We start from the raw sequence: 14,150 nt of genomic DNA on the forward strand, positions 1-14,150 counted from the left end.
TTTCATCAAGAAATTCCTAACCCCAAATCTGACCTTCCAAAAGAGTTTAACATGTTGACACTCTGAATGACCCTTTTCCCCCCCCAACAGGAAAAAACTGGAAATAGTGGTGGGTTACCATGAGAGGCACAAAGACCCCTTGGCATGGGGTGGGACAATGGGGACCATCATATGGGAGGGTTACAAAGAGGCATAGGGGAAGGAGAGAACAAGGATTCCCACAGGATCCTTGGTGGTGGGAGAGAATGGGGGACCCCGGTTTGGGGACAGGGATGAATAAAAGGCACACAGACCCCCGGCATATGGCATAGGGGAATGGGGGGCACACAGAACCCTTGGTACAAAGGAAGGTGGGTTTGCAGAGTCCCTGAAATAGAAGGGGATGAGAGGGTGGTCACAGCTTGTTGGGAGTGGTGGGGAATGGAGGAATGAAAGGAGATTCTGGTGTGAGCAATGAGCTTGGCCAACAGCAAGTGTGCATCCCCTTAGTTAGGAAGTGGTCTTATAAGTCCCATTGGGTGAAATCCTAGCCAATGTGAGTTTCACCACTGACTTCAATGGGACCAGGATTTCACCTGCTATATTTTGTCTGCACATGGACTGGATGATTGCGAGCATAGTTTGGTGCCAGTATTGGAACTCACTTCGCCATTCTACTGCGTTTACACTGCTATTTATACTCTCACTAGCTTGAGGAGCACAACTCCGAGTATACTGTGAGCTAGGAGTGTTATTCCTCTGCTCATGTACACATAGACATAACCCGAGTCCCATTCCTGTGCTCTATACTGAATCACGAGTGTTATGATGCATTCAAATACCACTGTGATGGGAGCAGCATCAGAACCCAGAATAGATGAGGAATTAAGATTCATAAGAATGAAACAAAAGAGCATTTATCAGATAAACTAGGGGGTGATTGCCAGAGATAAATTAGGAAGAGGTATCCAGTTGTAATGATGCCTTTCAAAGACATTGGAAGAAATTGATAGACTATAAAGTGATCCTGCCTTTGGCAGGCCGTATTCCGCCAGCGTTAGCTTTCTGTTCTTTGTTCCACATGAACTGGTTCACACTTTTAAAAGGAATGGACACGTTAATGATGACTTTCACTTGCTAAAATACATCAGAAAGTTGACCTATTAGATAAACAGATTTGTTCAATGCTTACATTTTCCATCTGCCAAATGAAAACACATAAAACTGCAAGATTCAACAGCTTTGTATATACTTTCTCCCCGAACAGCACAATGGAAATTGTTTGTACTCTTCGCCAAAACAGTAAGGCCCTGTAGCTTTGAGTTTGGCAGGAACACAATCTAGTCCAAATCACACTCCAGTGATGGCTGGAAGAGAAATTCTGGTGACTTGTTTTTAAGCTTGTCATGTACAGCACAAATGGATCCGAAACATTTTAAACTCGTAATATTCCTTCCTATGCCCCTTCGGGAGTATTGGAAATCATAAAAGTCACCAGATCTGGGCCACATCTATAGCAGCACAATTAATACATAGGCGTGACTGAGCTGTGTTATATTGCAGTAATAAAGGGCATGATGATCTTTGACAGGGTAACAAGCCTTGTGGATGGGGGGGAAGTAGTAGATGTGGCATATCTTGACTTTAGTAAAGCTTTTGTTACTGTCTCACATGACCTTCTCATAAACAAACTAGGGAAATACAACCTAGATGGAGCTACTATAAGGTGAGTGCATAACTGGTTGGAAAACTGTTCCCAGAGAAGAGTTATCAGTGGTTCACAGTCAAGCTAGAAGGGCGTAACGAGTGGGGTCCTGCAGAGATCAGTTCTGGGTCCGGTTCAATATCTTCATCAATGATTTAGATAATGGCAGAGGGAGTACCCTTATAAAGTTTGCAGACAATACCATGCTGGGGTGTGTGTTGCAAGTGGTTTGGAGGATAGAATTAAAATTCAAAATGATCTGGACAAACTGGAGAAATTATCTGAAGTAAATAGGATGAAATTCAATTAGGACAAATGCAAAGTACTCCACTTAGGAAGGAACAATCAGTCACACACATAAAACATGGGAAATGACTGCCTAGGAAGGAGTACTGCGGAAAGAGATCTGGGGGGTCATAGTGGACCGCAAGCTAAGTCTGAATCAGCAGTGTAACACTGTTGCAAAAAAAGCAAACATCTTTCTAGGATGTATAAGCCAGAGTGTTGTAAGCAAGACACAAATAGTAATTCTTCTGCTCTACTCCACGCTGATTAGGCCTCAAATGGAGTATTGTGTCCAGTTCTGGGTGCCACATTTCAGGAAAGATGTGGACAAATTGGAGAAAGTCCATAGAAGAGCAACAAAAATGATTAAAGGTCTAGAAAACATGACCTATGAGGGAAGATTGAAAAATTTGGGTTTGTTTTGTCTGGAGAAGAGAAGACCGAGTGAGGACAGTTTTCAAGTACATAAAAGGTTGTTACAAGGAGGAAGAAAAAATGAATAGGACAAGAAGCAATGGACTTAAATTGCAGCAAGGGTGATTTAGGTTGGACATTAGGAAAAAACTTCCTAATTGTCAGGGTAGTTAGGCACTGGAATAAATTGCGAGAGGTTGTGGAATCTCTGTCATTTGAGGTTTTTAAGAGCTGGTTAGACAAACACCTGTCAGGGATGATTTAGATAATACTTTGTCCTGCCTTGAATGCAGGGGACTGGACTAGAAGAACTCTCGAGGTCCCTTCCAATCCTACGATTCGATTATCCAAAGCCCAGTGGATAAGACTCCTGTTGACTTAATGAGCTTTGGCTCAAGCTCTAAAGCACCATCTGGCTTGATGATTCCTTTTCAGCCAGATCACGCCAATACTGACTCTCATCATTGCAGTTAGTGGCATGCCATATTTTCAGTCTCATTGCCATGGCACTGTATAGTCCAAGACACTGTTTAAAGTCTTTGGGCTGTAGCCTCTCCTCAGACACATGAAAAAATTGCCACTGAAAATTAACGAGAATTGTGCATGCTTCATTTTGTCCCTGATATAGTTAACAGGTAACGCTTCAAACTGAGATGCCTTTTGAATTTAAAGTTTTTCATTGCTTCAGCAAAAAGTATAAGATTCATAGATTCCAAGGCCAGAAGGGACTGTCATTGTGATTCTGTAGTCTGACCTACTGCTTTCAAGTGTGGGTCAAGACTTAGTATACATATGCTCCAAGGTTATGACCACATTGCAATTAAATACCTGTTGCTGGCCCATGCAGCTGACTCAGGCTCACAGAGGTGAGCTGAGGTGTAGAGCAGTGGTTCTCAAACTAGGGCCGCCGCTTGTTCAGGGAAAGCCCCTGGCGGGCCGGGCCGGTTTGTTTACCTGCCGTGTCTGCAGGTTCTGCCGATCGCAGCTCTCAGTGGCCGCGGTTCGCTGCTCCAGGTCAATGGGGGCTGCAGGAAGCGGCGCGGGCCGAGGGACATACTGTCCGCCGCTTCCCGCCGCCCCCATTGACCTGGAGCAGCGAACAGCGGCCACTGGGAGCTGCGATCGGACGAACCTGCAGACGCAGCAGGTAAACAAACCGGCCCGGCCCGCCAGGGGCTTTCCCTGCACAAGCGGCGGCCCTAGTTTGAGAACCACTTGTGTAGATGTTTGGGCTTGGGCTGCAGCCCAAGCTCTGGGACCCTCCCACCTCTCAGGGTCCTGCAGGCCGGGCTCCAGCCTGAGCCCAAACAGCTACACTACAATTAAACAGTCCCTTAGCCCAAGCCCTGAGCCCGAGTCAGCTGGCATGGGCCAGTCGCAGGTTTCTAATTGCAGTGTAGACATACCCTTTGGTATACCCAGGTGTGTTTAGAGGGATGCTTTTCAAAAAATGTTTCCTTTGGATGTATTATTTTAAATCATAAAAGTAGAACAGGTTTTTTTTTTGACAAAATATCTTTTTTTTTTTATCAAAATGAAAATTTGCATGGGAAAGGTACAGTTTCTTGAAAAGAGTGGCAATTTTTTCCAACGGCAAAACTCACGCTGATTTCAATGGGGCTAGGATATCACCCATGAATCTAGACAATTATAAAACCCTTTGTTACAGAATCACAGCCTACTTTGTACCATTTTTCTTGCATATTCCCTTTATTTTTGCAAGGCTAAAACTAATCAAATTACAATACAGCAAATTGCATTTTTGTCACACCGAACGATCAATCTTGCAAAACTTATTTATCAACACAACATTTACATGTCTCTAACCACAATCACTGACACCCATCAACTGCGGCAAGAAAAGATTTCTCTCTATGGAAAATAAAACAATTTTTTCATACACTCCAAGCACAAGTATGTAGGTTAAATACTGTGTCTGGTTTTATTTTACGAACTGATAGCTTAGCTCAATAAGTTATTGAGCCTTGTAAAGTACAGTATTAGCAACTGTTGATGTACTTAACACTAAAATAGTTTATTGGTGGTATTCTGACTGTACTGACTAAAATTATCATTTGGTGTACTGGAAATTCTGAAATAGCACCAACAACAGTGCACTAATAATAAACGGAGTGATTCTAGGAGACTTGAATAATGATCCTTGCTCATGCCTGTTGCTGGGAAGGAATTTTGTCAGATAGCATACTAGGGGATTTTCCTATATTTGCTTGCCATTGCTCGTTATAACTACTGGCTCAGGCAGTTTGCTGCACTCCCAGGTTGATTTTTAGAGATGCTGACTGTCACAATTCAGGGCAACTGCAACTATATTCGCCTTCTATGTTTCAGAAAGGGTGCACACACGGCTTCGGGCCCCTCAGCTTTCACCTCTCTTGAGCCGAGACCCACATCTCTCCCTTCTCACCAGGGTATTTCCAGGCTGAACAGTTCCCTGCCTTCAGTGTTATTCCTCAGCAAAAGACAGGCTGCTTAACCAGGCCGCTTCACTTCTCTCTGCAGAGACGGTACACGGCGTAATTACACAGCAAAGTTATCACACGGTCCTTTCTAAGCAAGCTCATTTCTTCCTAAGGTAAAACCATTACAGAGAAAATATATTAAAATAGTAAAAGAATCTACACACATGCTAATAAGATAACCAGAGATCACCCCCTCACTACAACAAGGGCTCCGGTTGGTGATTGGTCCTTCAAGCCCCACACAGGGTGTTTTTTTGTGATCACAAGTTCATCGCAGCTTTCGCTCAGAACAAGGCCCCTATTCATATGGGGCTTTAGTGGCCCAAACACCTTCCAAACCTTCCCTTAGGATTGAGGCCCACCCTAGGCCAGGGGTTCTTCCCATTAGCTGGATCAGAAAGAAGGCCCCGAGTCAGTTTTAACTCATGCTATTGAACCAACAATCCTTTGCCGGTCCCTGGAACATCCAGTTGACTCAATATATGCAAGCCCCTCTCCAGCTGGTGGTAGCTCTCTGGGGATGGTACAACCTGAGTGAATTTGCCTAACTATCCGCACATTGTTCCTAGTTCCTCGAGGGCTATGATCACCCCTCCCTCATGGAACCATATACACTCCCTCAATGGTCCGTAAACATTTTATTTTTAATACAATGAACTCTTAAAATACTTAAACCAGGGTTTCTCAAACAGGGGTCGCCGCTTGTGTAGGGAAAGCCCCTGGCGGGCCGGGCCGGTTTGTTTACCTGCCCCGTCCGCAGGTCTGGCCGATCGCGGCTCCCACTGGCCGCGGATCGCTGCTCTGGGCCAATGGGAGCTGCTGGAAGTGGCGCGGGCTGAGGGACTTACTGGCCGCCGCTTCCAGCAGCCCCCATTGGCCTGGAGCAGCGATCCGCGGGCAGTGGGAGCCGCGATCGGCCAGACCTGCGGACGGGGCAGGTAAACAAACCGGCCCGGCCTGCCAGGGGCTTTCCCTACACAAGCGGCGACCCCTGTTTGAGAAACCCTGACTTAAACTGAATTAAGTAAGGTTTGTCCATCTGACCATCTGCAGATACATTTCAAGTTCATGGGAGCTGTGGATGCTCAGAACCTCTGAATATCATGCCCTTAAATGTACTGGTAATTGACTATTATCGGTTCACTGGACTGATGTCTTCAATGAATGGAAGAAGGTTCACCAATGGCTGTGTCCTGCACTGGGGAGAAGCAGGGTGCTACACCTGGTTATGGAGTTGCGTGCATAACAATTTTTTTCCCCAGTTCCCTGGCAATTATAAAAAAGAAAAACTGTTTTGGGTTGAATGAAATGACATGTTTCATTCTGACTTTCAGCATTTTTTTTTTTTTAAATAAAATTAAAGGAAATTACAAAATAAAAAGGGATTTTGAATTAAAAAATGAAATGTGTGGTTTCAAAAATGTCAAAATGGTATGTTTAGGTTTTTTCGGTTTCTCTTCTGACTGAAATAATTTGGTTAAGCTGACATGAGTTCACAAAATACTTTGGTTTTGCCAATTCTGCCTTTTTTTGCCTGGGAAAAAAACAAAGTTTCAGTTGAAACATTTCTCCCAGCTATATCTGTTTATCAGTACGGGTCCTCATTTTGGAGACACAAGAGCTGCCCTTGCATATTCTGGAAGGTGCATAGCCCCCTTTAACTTTCATTCACAGGGAACCATAACTATTTTTTATGCCTTCTTGAGGAGAGTGATCTATGACTAATTGACTGCTTTGAGTATCTTTCCTCAATTATGTGCAGTAGGAATAAAGTATCTGTACCACGCAAGACCAAAAATTTGTAATAGTTGCACAAATTGACCCCAGGGACTTCATTAATGTTGTTATTGTTGATTATCATGGTTGCGAATCTATAAAACCGTGGCCTTCTAATTTGACTTAGATGTGCTGTCCATTTATGGAGCACCTGAAGAAGCTGCCAATTTAACAGGACACCACTAGCAAGAGGAATATTTTCCATGATAAAACTAACAATGTCGTGCTGCATTTTCCCCATTTTTCATTCAGTGAACATATTGTGTTTTTAATGGACAAAAGAACAAACATTTTGTTCCTGCCCTTAATTAAGGCTCCAGGCAAAACTGATGTATTTTACATTGTATGACAAAATGAAATGGCCACAGCTTCATAAAAAATAGATTCTGGTGCAAGTGATGCACAAAACAAAAGGATCCCATTGTTTCCACCATAATACAGGTCTATAAAAATTTCAGATGTTAAGATATTTTCAGAGGGGGCAAAAATCCAGGAATTTTTGATGAGTGCTGAAAGCTCTTGAAACCTCTACAGATGACAGTGGAACCATTCAGATAACTAAGGCTCATTGATAGGTTATTCTCACAAATGGTTACTTTTCTACTCCTTCACACAGACCGCTAAATCAAAGAAAATAAAGAAGCTTGGATAATTTGCAGATTTGCCTTCTGCCTAGCCTATTCTAAATATTAATTCCAGCGTACAGACAACAAAAAAATTTCCACTGGCATTGAAATTGGCCCTTGCCACCTTCCTAGCCATAAAGATTCATTTTAAAAAGTCGAATGAAATTAATATTGCCCTCGGTTCAGCAGTTGATCCTTTTTAATAAGACAACCTACTTATGCATGTGTCAAACTTAAGCCACCTTTTTAAGTTCCAATGCGACTAAGCAAGTGGTTAAAGTTAAGCATGTACTTACGTGCTCTACTGAATAGGGATGAATTTATGAACGTGCTTGGATGTTTGACTGAATTGGGGCCTTAGGATAAGATGCTGTTCTGTCAGTTAACAACCAAAGAACTCAACTATCATACAGAATTTGGAATCAGAATAATGATTGGACAGGGTGCTTTTGTCTCTACAGCTGCAATCAGGCAGAAGTGACAGAGTTCCTTTTCTAATCTTTGTTTTGAGCAATAGTATCACTTGCTCTCTGCACAGAACTCAGCTTTATTTGTGGTCAAGGTAGCTTATGACCCACGCCGCTTCCCGCAGCTCCCATTGGCCGGGAACGGCAAACCGCGGCCACTGGGATCTGTGGGGGGCCGTGCCTGTGGACAGTCAATATCAGCAAAATGTCTCACAGCCCGCAATAAGATTACCCTGATGGGTCGCAGGTTGCCCACCAGTGGCTTACAGGGTGGATGAAGACTGCAGAGTAAGTCATTAAGACCCAACTCTGCAATTCTTATTTAGGCTAAAATTCCATTGATGGTGACTTCATAATATTTTAGCAAGTAGCATCCAAACTATTGAAGCACTTGTTCAGCTGGAGAAAAGAAATAAGGTGGTGAACGACCCTCGCCTGAAATGGTGAGTGTCATGGGCTCACTGAAGGCAAAAGTTCTCTTATAGTTTAGTTGGTAGCACAGGACTATAAGCTATACCCTTAGTCTTCATTCACATCTCAGGCATGTATCCTAGGAAAAGTCAACAAGCAAGGCTTAAGAGGAGATGGTCCATATACTAAGAATCCAATCAGGAATTAGTCTCCAAAGTGTTGAAGTGTCTAGGCAATTTTGATGCTTAACCTTAATTTATTTGAACTCTCTCTGTTACCCTGGTCCACAAAGCACATACCTTCTTCCATAATTCATGGTGCTTCCCCATTTTCTATGCAGCCTGGGAATATGCAGACTAATCTCTCCTGTAGTATTGTCACTTCCGCTTCTGGTTGCAACCAGAAGCAAGAGGCACATTCAACCACAGCAGTCTGGCTGTTATGCTTATTGTAACATTGTATATTGCACATACACCACTTCTTTCTCAAACTGTGGTCACCGCTTGTGTCGGGAAAGCCCCTGGCGGGTCGGGCTGGCTTGTTTACCTGCCGCGACTGCAGGTCTGGCCGATCGCGGCTCCCACTGGCTGCGGTTCGCCGCTGCAGGCCAATGAGAGCTGCAGGAAGGGCAGCCAGCACATCCCTCGGCCCGCGCCGCTTCCTGCAGCCCCCATTGGCCTGGAGCAGCGAACCGCGGCCAGTGGGAGCCACGATCGGCCGGACCTGTGGACACAGCAGGTAAATAAACTGGCCCCGCCCGCCAGGGGCTTTCCCTACACAAGCGGCGACCCCAGTTTGAGAAACACTGACCTACACTGTACAGCGACTAAAGCCTTATAAATGCAGGTGGAAAGAAACAGAATTACACAGACAAACAGCTAGATAAGCAGTGGGTGAAGATTCAAATTAGTTCTTCTTTTATCCAAACCATGTCCCCTATTCATAGTGCTGTTGACATTGTACGAGAAGCAGCGGTGCATTGTCTATGGCGTGCTCACGGCTGCAGAACAGCAGCCAGCTCTTTTTCTTTTGTGAAACCAGAGCAGTGATCTATGGGTTACTGTCACACTGTTGTGGAAAGCAGGAATTGCCTAACCTTTCCCCTGGTGTGTATTTATTTTACAGCTTTGTTTTTCATGGTTGCCATTGGGTGTAGCACCACAGCTGTCCTGGCTTATTTTTGAATACTTATCTCCAACCTGGCATTTATTTCCCCCCCCCCCCCGTCAGTGTTCAGTTTCTTCTTTCCTTCCCCTGACTCCCTGCAAAGAAGAGAGGACCCTCATTTGCCTCTGAAAGTTGTCTAATCTTGCTGTATCACTTGACTAGTGAACAGAGCTCTGGGAAGACCCAAGTTCTAATGGCTTGATTCTCAGCTTTGGGTAAGCCACACAGCCTCTCTCTGCTTGTTTCTTCATTTGTAGAATGGACACAACTCTATCTGCCTGTGTAAGAGAGGTGCTTCGAGAATTCAGTAATGGAGAGCACGTCACAGCACGTACAGCATTATATAAGTGCTAAGTATTTATACCATGTCTTGTCAAGTTGTCCATTTCAAGTTTTTCAGGGTGAAGACCTTGGCTTCCTGCTTGTGGGTAAAATGCCACACTCATCAAACAATGAGTCCTCATTTCAGTTTTACTCAATTCTGGCTGAGGCAAAGCTCCTGTTTTCAGCCTGTCCGTTTGCATGACATTGCCCATTCACATAAACTGGGCTTGTAGACAGACAGGACAGAGGCTTATACAGCAGCTGGGGAAATAAAGGATGGTTCAGTGGTTAGGGGGCCAGTGTGGGGCTCAGGAGATTCGAGTTCTATTGCAAACTGTGCCACAGACTTTATGTGACCTAAAGCAAGTCACTTAAGCCTGGTCTACACTACACCTTTAATTCGGATTTAGTGGCTTTAATTCGAATTAACTCTGGAACCGTCCACACAACGAAGCCATTTAATTCGAATTAAAGGGCCCTTTAATTCGATTTCTGTACTCCACCCCGACGAGCGGAGTAGCGCCAAAATCGAATTTGTCAATTCGAATTAGCGTTAGTGTGGCCGCAATTCGATGTTATTGGCCTCCAGGAGCTATCCCACAGTGCACCATTGTGACCGCTCTGGCCAGCAATCTGAACTCGCATGCACTGGCCAGGTGGACAGGAAAAGCCCCGGGAACATTTGAATTTCATTTCCTGTTTGCACAGCGTGGAGAGCACAGGTGACCACAGAGAGCTCATCAGCACAGGTAACCATGCAGGCTGATAATCGAAAAAGAGCACCAGCATGGACCGTACAGGAGGTACTGGATTTGATCTCTATATGGGGAGAGGATTCAGTGCTAGCTGAACTGCGTTCGAAAAGACGAAATGCCAAAACTTAGGAAAAAATTTCCAAGGGCATGATGGAGAGAGGCCACAATAGGGACACAGATCAGTGCCGCGTGAAAGTCAAGGAGCTCAGACAAGCCTATCAAAAAGCAAAGGAGGCAAACGGTCGCTCCGGGTCAGAGCCGCGGACATGCCGCTTCTACGCTGAGCTAAATGCATTTCTAGGGGGGGCCGCCACCACTACCCCACCTCTGACTGTGGATTCCGAGCTGGGGATAATCTCATCAGGGACACCTGATGATTCCGCGGAAGGGGAAGAGGAGGAGGAGGAGGACGAGCTGGCAGAGAGCACCCAGCTCTCCGTTCTCCCCAACAGCCAGGAACTGTTTCTCACCCTGACTGAAGTACCCTCCCAAGCCTCCCAAGCCAGCACCCAAGACCATGACCCCATGGAAGGGACCTCAGGTGAGTTTACCTTTTAAAATATAAAACATGGTTTAAAAGCAAGCATTTTTAATGATTAATTTGCCCTGAGCACTTGGGATGCATTCGCAGCCAGTACAGCTACTGGAAAAGTCTGTTAACATGTCTGGGGATGGAGCGGAAATCCTCCAGGGACATCTCCATGAAGCTCTCCTGGAGGTACTCCAAAAGCCTTGCCACAAGGTTTCTGGGCAGTGCAGCCTTATTCCGTCCTCCATGGTAGGACACTTGACCACGCCATGCTAGTAGCAAGTAATCTGGTATCATTGCCTGACAGAGCCTGGCAGCGTATGGTCCCGGTGTTTGCTGGCATTCAAGCAACATCCGTTCTTTATCTTGCTGTGTAATCCTCAGGAGAGTGATATCGCTTAGGGTAACCTGGTTGAAATAAGGGAATTTAATTAAGGGGACTGAGGTGGCCGTTCCTACTGGGCTGTTTGCCTGTGGCTGAAAAGAAATCCTTCCCTGCATTTAGCCAAGTGCAAGGGGGGGGGGGAGGATTGGCCCAGAGCTTTTCGCGTTTTGCTAGCAGGGATCTTCCCTGATACCAGCCAGGCGGTGGGGGGAGGGATAAAGCACTCATCCCAGAGAATTCATGGCGGGTGGGGGGGGGGTGTTAGTTTGGTTCCTGCAGGGATCTTCCCTGATACCAGCCACGCGGTGGGGGGAGGGAGAAAGCACTCATCCCAGAGAATTCATGGCGGGTGGGGGGGGGGTGTTAGTTTGGTTCCTGCAGGGATGTTCCCTGATACCAGCCACGCGGTGGGGGGAGGGATAAAGCACTCATCCCAGAGAATTCATGGCGGGTGGGGGGGGGGTGTTAGTTTGGTTCCTGCAGGGATCTTCCCTGATACCAGCCACGCGGTGGGGGGAGGGATAAAGCACTCATCCCAGAGAATTCATGGCGGGTGGGGGGGGGGGTGTTAGTTTGGTTCCTGCTGGGATCTTCCCTGATACCAGCCAGGCGGTGGGGGGAGGGATAAAGCACTCATCCCAGAGAATTGGATGGGGGGGGGGGTGTTAGTTTGGTTCCTGCTGGGATCTTCCCTGATACCAGCCAGGCGGTGGGGGGAGGGATAAAGCACTCATCCCAGAGAATTGGATGGGGGGGGGGGGTGTTAACCTTCAGCAGCAGAAAACAAGCTAACAGGAAAACTGCAGCACAACGGGCTTTGCTTGGTATGTGGGAAAGCAGGGCGCAGAAGCCTAAAGACAGTGGCTTACCATGGCAGCATGCAAGGTGAATTCTGTTGCCCCGACCTGCGTCTGTGATCTCTAGCAGCAAAGCCACAGGCACTCAATATTAAGAGGCAAAATGCGACCTTGCACAGAAATCACATGTGCTATGTAATGTGAATAGTATACACCGTGAAAGAGTATAAGCATTGTTCTGAAAAATGTATCTTTTAAAAAAATTCTCTCCTTTTTTCACTCCCTCCAGCAGGTGCAAATGTTTCAAGCCTCCCTCCTCCTTCCCGAAGGCTATCCCAGATAAGGCGTCGTAAAAAAAAAACGAGAGAAGAGATGTTTTCCGAAATCATGCAATCCACCAGGAATGAAAGAGCTCATCTGAATGAGTGGAAGGAGACGGTTTGCAAGTATAGGAAAGAAGCCAGTGACCGTGAGGACAGGAGGGACCAACGTGAGGACATGAGGGACCAACGTGAGGACAGAAGGGACCAACGTGAGGAGAGGAGAGACGCTCGAGATGAGAGATGGCGGCAGGAAGATCAGAGGAGTCGGGAAGCAACGCTGGGGCTGCTGCGTGAGCAAACAGACATGCTCCGGCGTCTGGTGGAGCTTCAGGAACGGCTGCTGGAGAACCGAGTGCCGCTACAGCCCCTGTATAACCCCCCTACCTCCTCACCATGTTCCATAGCCTCCACACCCAGACGTGTAAGAACACGGGGGGGGAGGCTCCATACACCCTCCCATTCCACCCCAGTGGACAGCCCAAGCAAAAGGCTGCCATTTTTTTAACCTTTTTTTACTGGGCTTTTCCTTCCCGCTGATCCTCCTCCCAAACCCCACTCAGGTTCTGTGCCGCTACAGCCCCTGTATAACCCCCCTACCTCCTCACCATGTTCCATAGCCTCCACACCCAGACGTGTAAGAACACGGGGGGGGAGGCTCCATACACCCTCCCATTCCACCCCAGTGGACAGCCCAAGCAAAAGGCTGCCATTTTTTTAACCTTTTTTTACTGGGCTTTTCCTTCCCGCTGATCCTCCTCCCAAACCCCACTCAGGTTCTCTCCCTCTTTTTATAATCAATTCATAAAGAATAAATGATTTTTAAACAATGGTGACTTTATTTCCTTTGAAAGCAAGCTGGGGGAAGGGGGAGGGTGGGTTCCTTACAGAGAATGAGTCAATAAAGGGGGCGGGTTTTCAGGAAGGATAAACAAACATAAATTTCACACTGTAGCCTGGCCAGTCATGAAACTGGTTTTCAAAGCTTCCCTAATGCGCAGCGCTTCATCGTGTGCTCTTCTAATCGCCCTGGTGTCTGGCTGCGAGTAATCAGCAGCCAGGCGATTTGCCTCAGCCTCCCACCCTGCCATAAAGGTCTCCCCCTTGCTCTCACAGAGATTGTGAAGCACACAGCAAGCAGTAATAACAATGGGGATATTGGTTTGGCTGAGGTCTGAGCGAGTCAATAAGGATCGCCAGCGACCTTTTAAACGGCCAAATGCACATTCTACCACCATTCTGCACTTGCTCAGCCTGTAGTTGAACAACTCCTGACTCCTGTCCAGGCTGCCTGTGTATGGCTTCATGAGCCATGGCATTAAGGGGTAGGCTGGGTCCCCAAGAATAACAATTGGCATTTCAACATCCCCCACGGTTATTTTCTGGTCCGGAAAGTAAGTCCCTTGCTGCAGCCGTTTAAACAGATTGGTGTTCCTGAAGACGCGAGCGTCATGAACCCTTCCCGGCCAGCCCACATGGATGTTGGTGAAACGTCCCTTGTGATCCACAAGTGCTTGCAGCACCATTGAGAAGTACCCCTTGCGGTTTATGTACTGGGTACCCTGGTGCTCCGGTGCCAAGATAGGAATATGGGTTCCATCTATTGCCCCACCACAGTTAGGGAATCCCATTGCAGCAAAGCCATCCACTATGACCTGCACATTTCCCAGAGTCACTACCTTTCGTAGCAGCACCTCCGTGATTGCTTTGGCTACTTGCATCACAGCAGC

Source organism: Emys orbicularis, chromosome 13 (assembly GCF_028017835.1).
Source record: "Emys orbicularis isolate rEmyOrb1 chromosome 13, rEmyOrb1.hap1, whole genome shotgun sequence".
Taxonomy (NCBI): Eukaryota; Metazoa; Chordata; order Testudines; family Emydidae; genus Emys; species Emys orbicularis.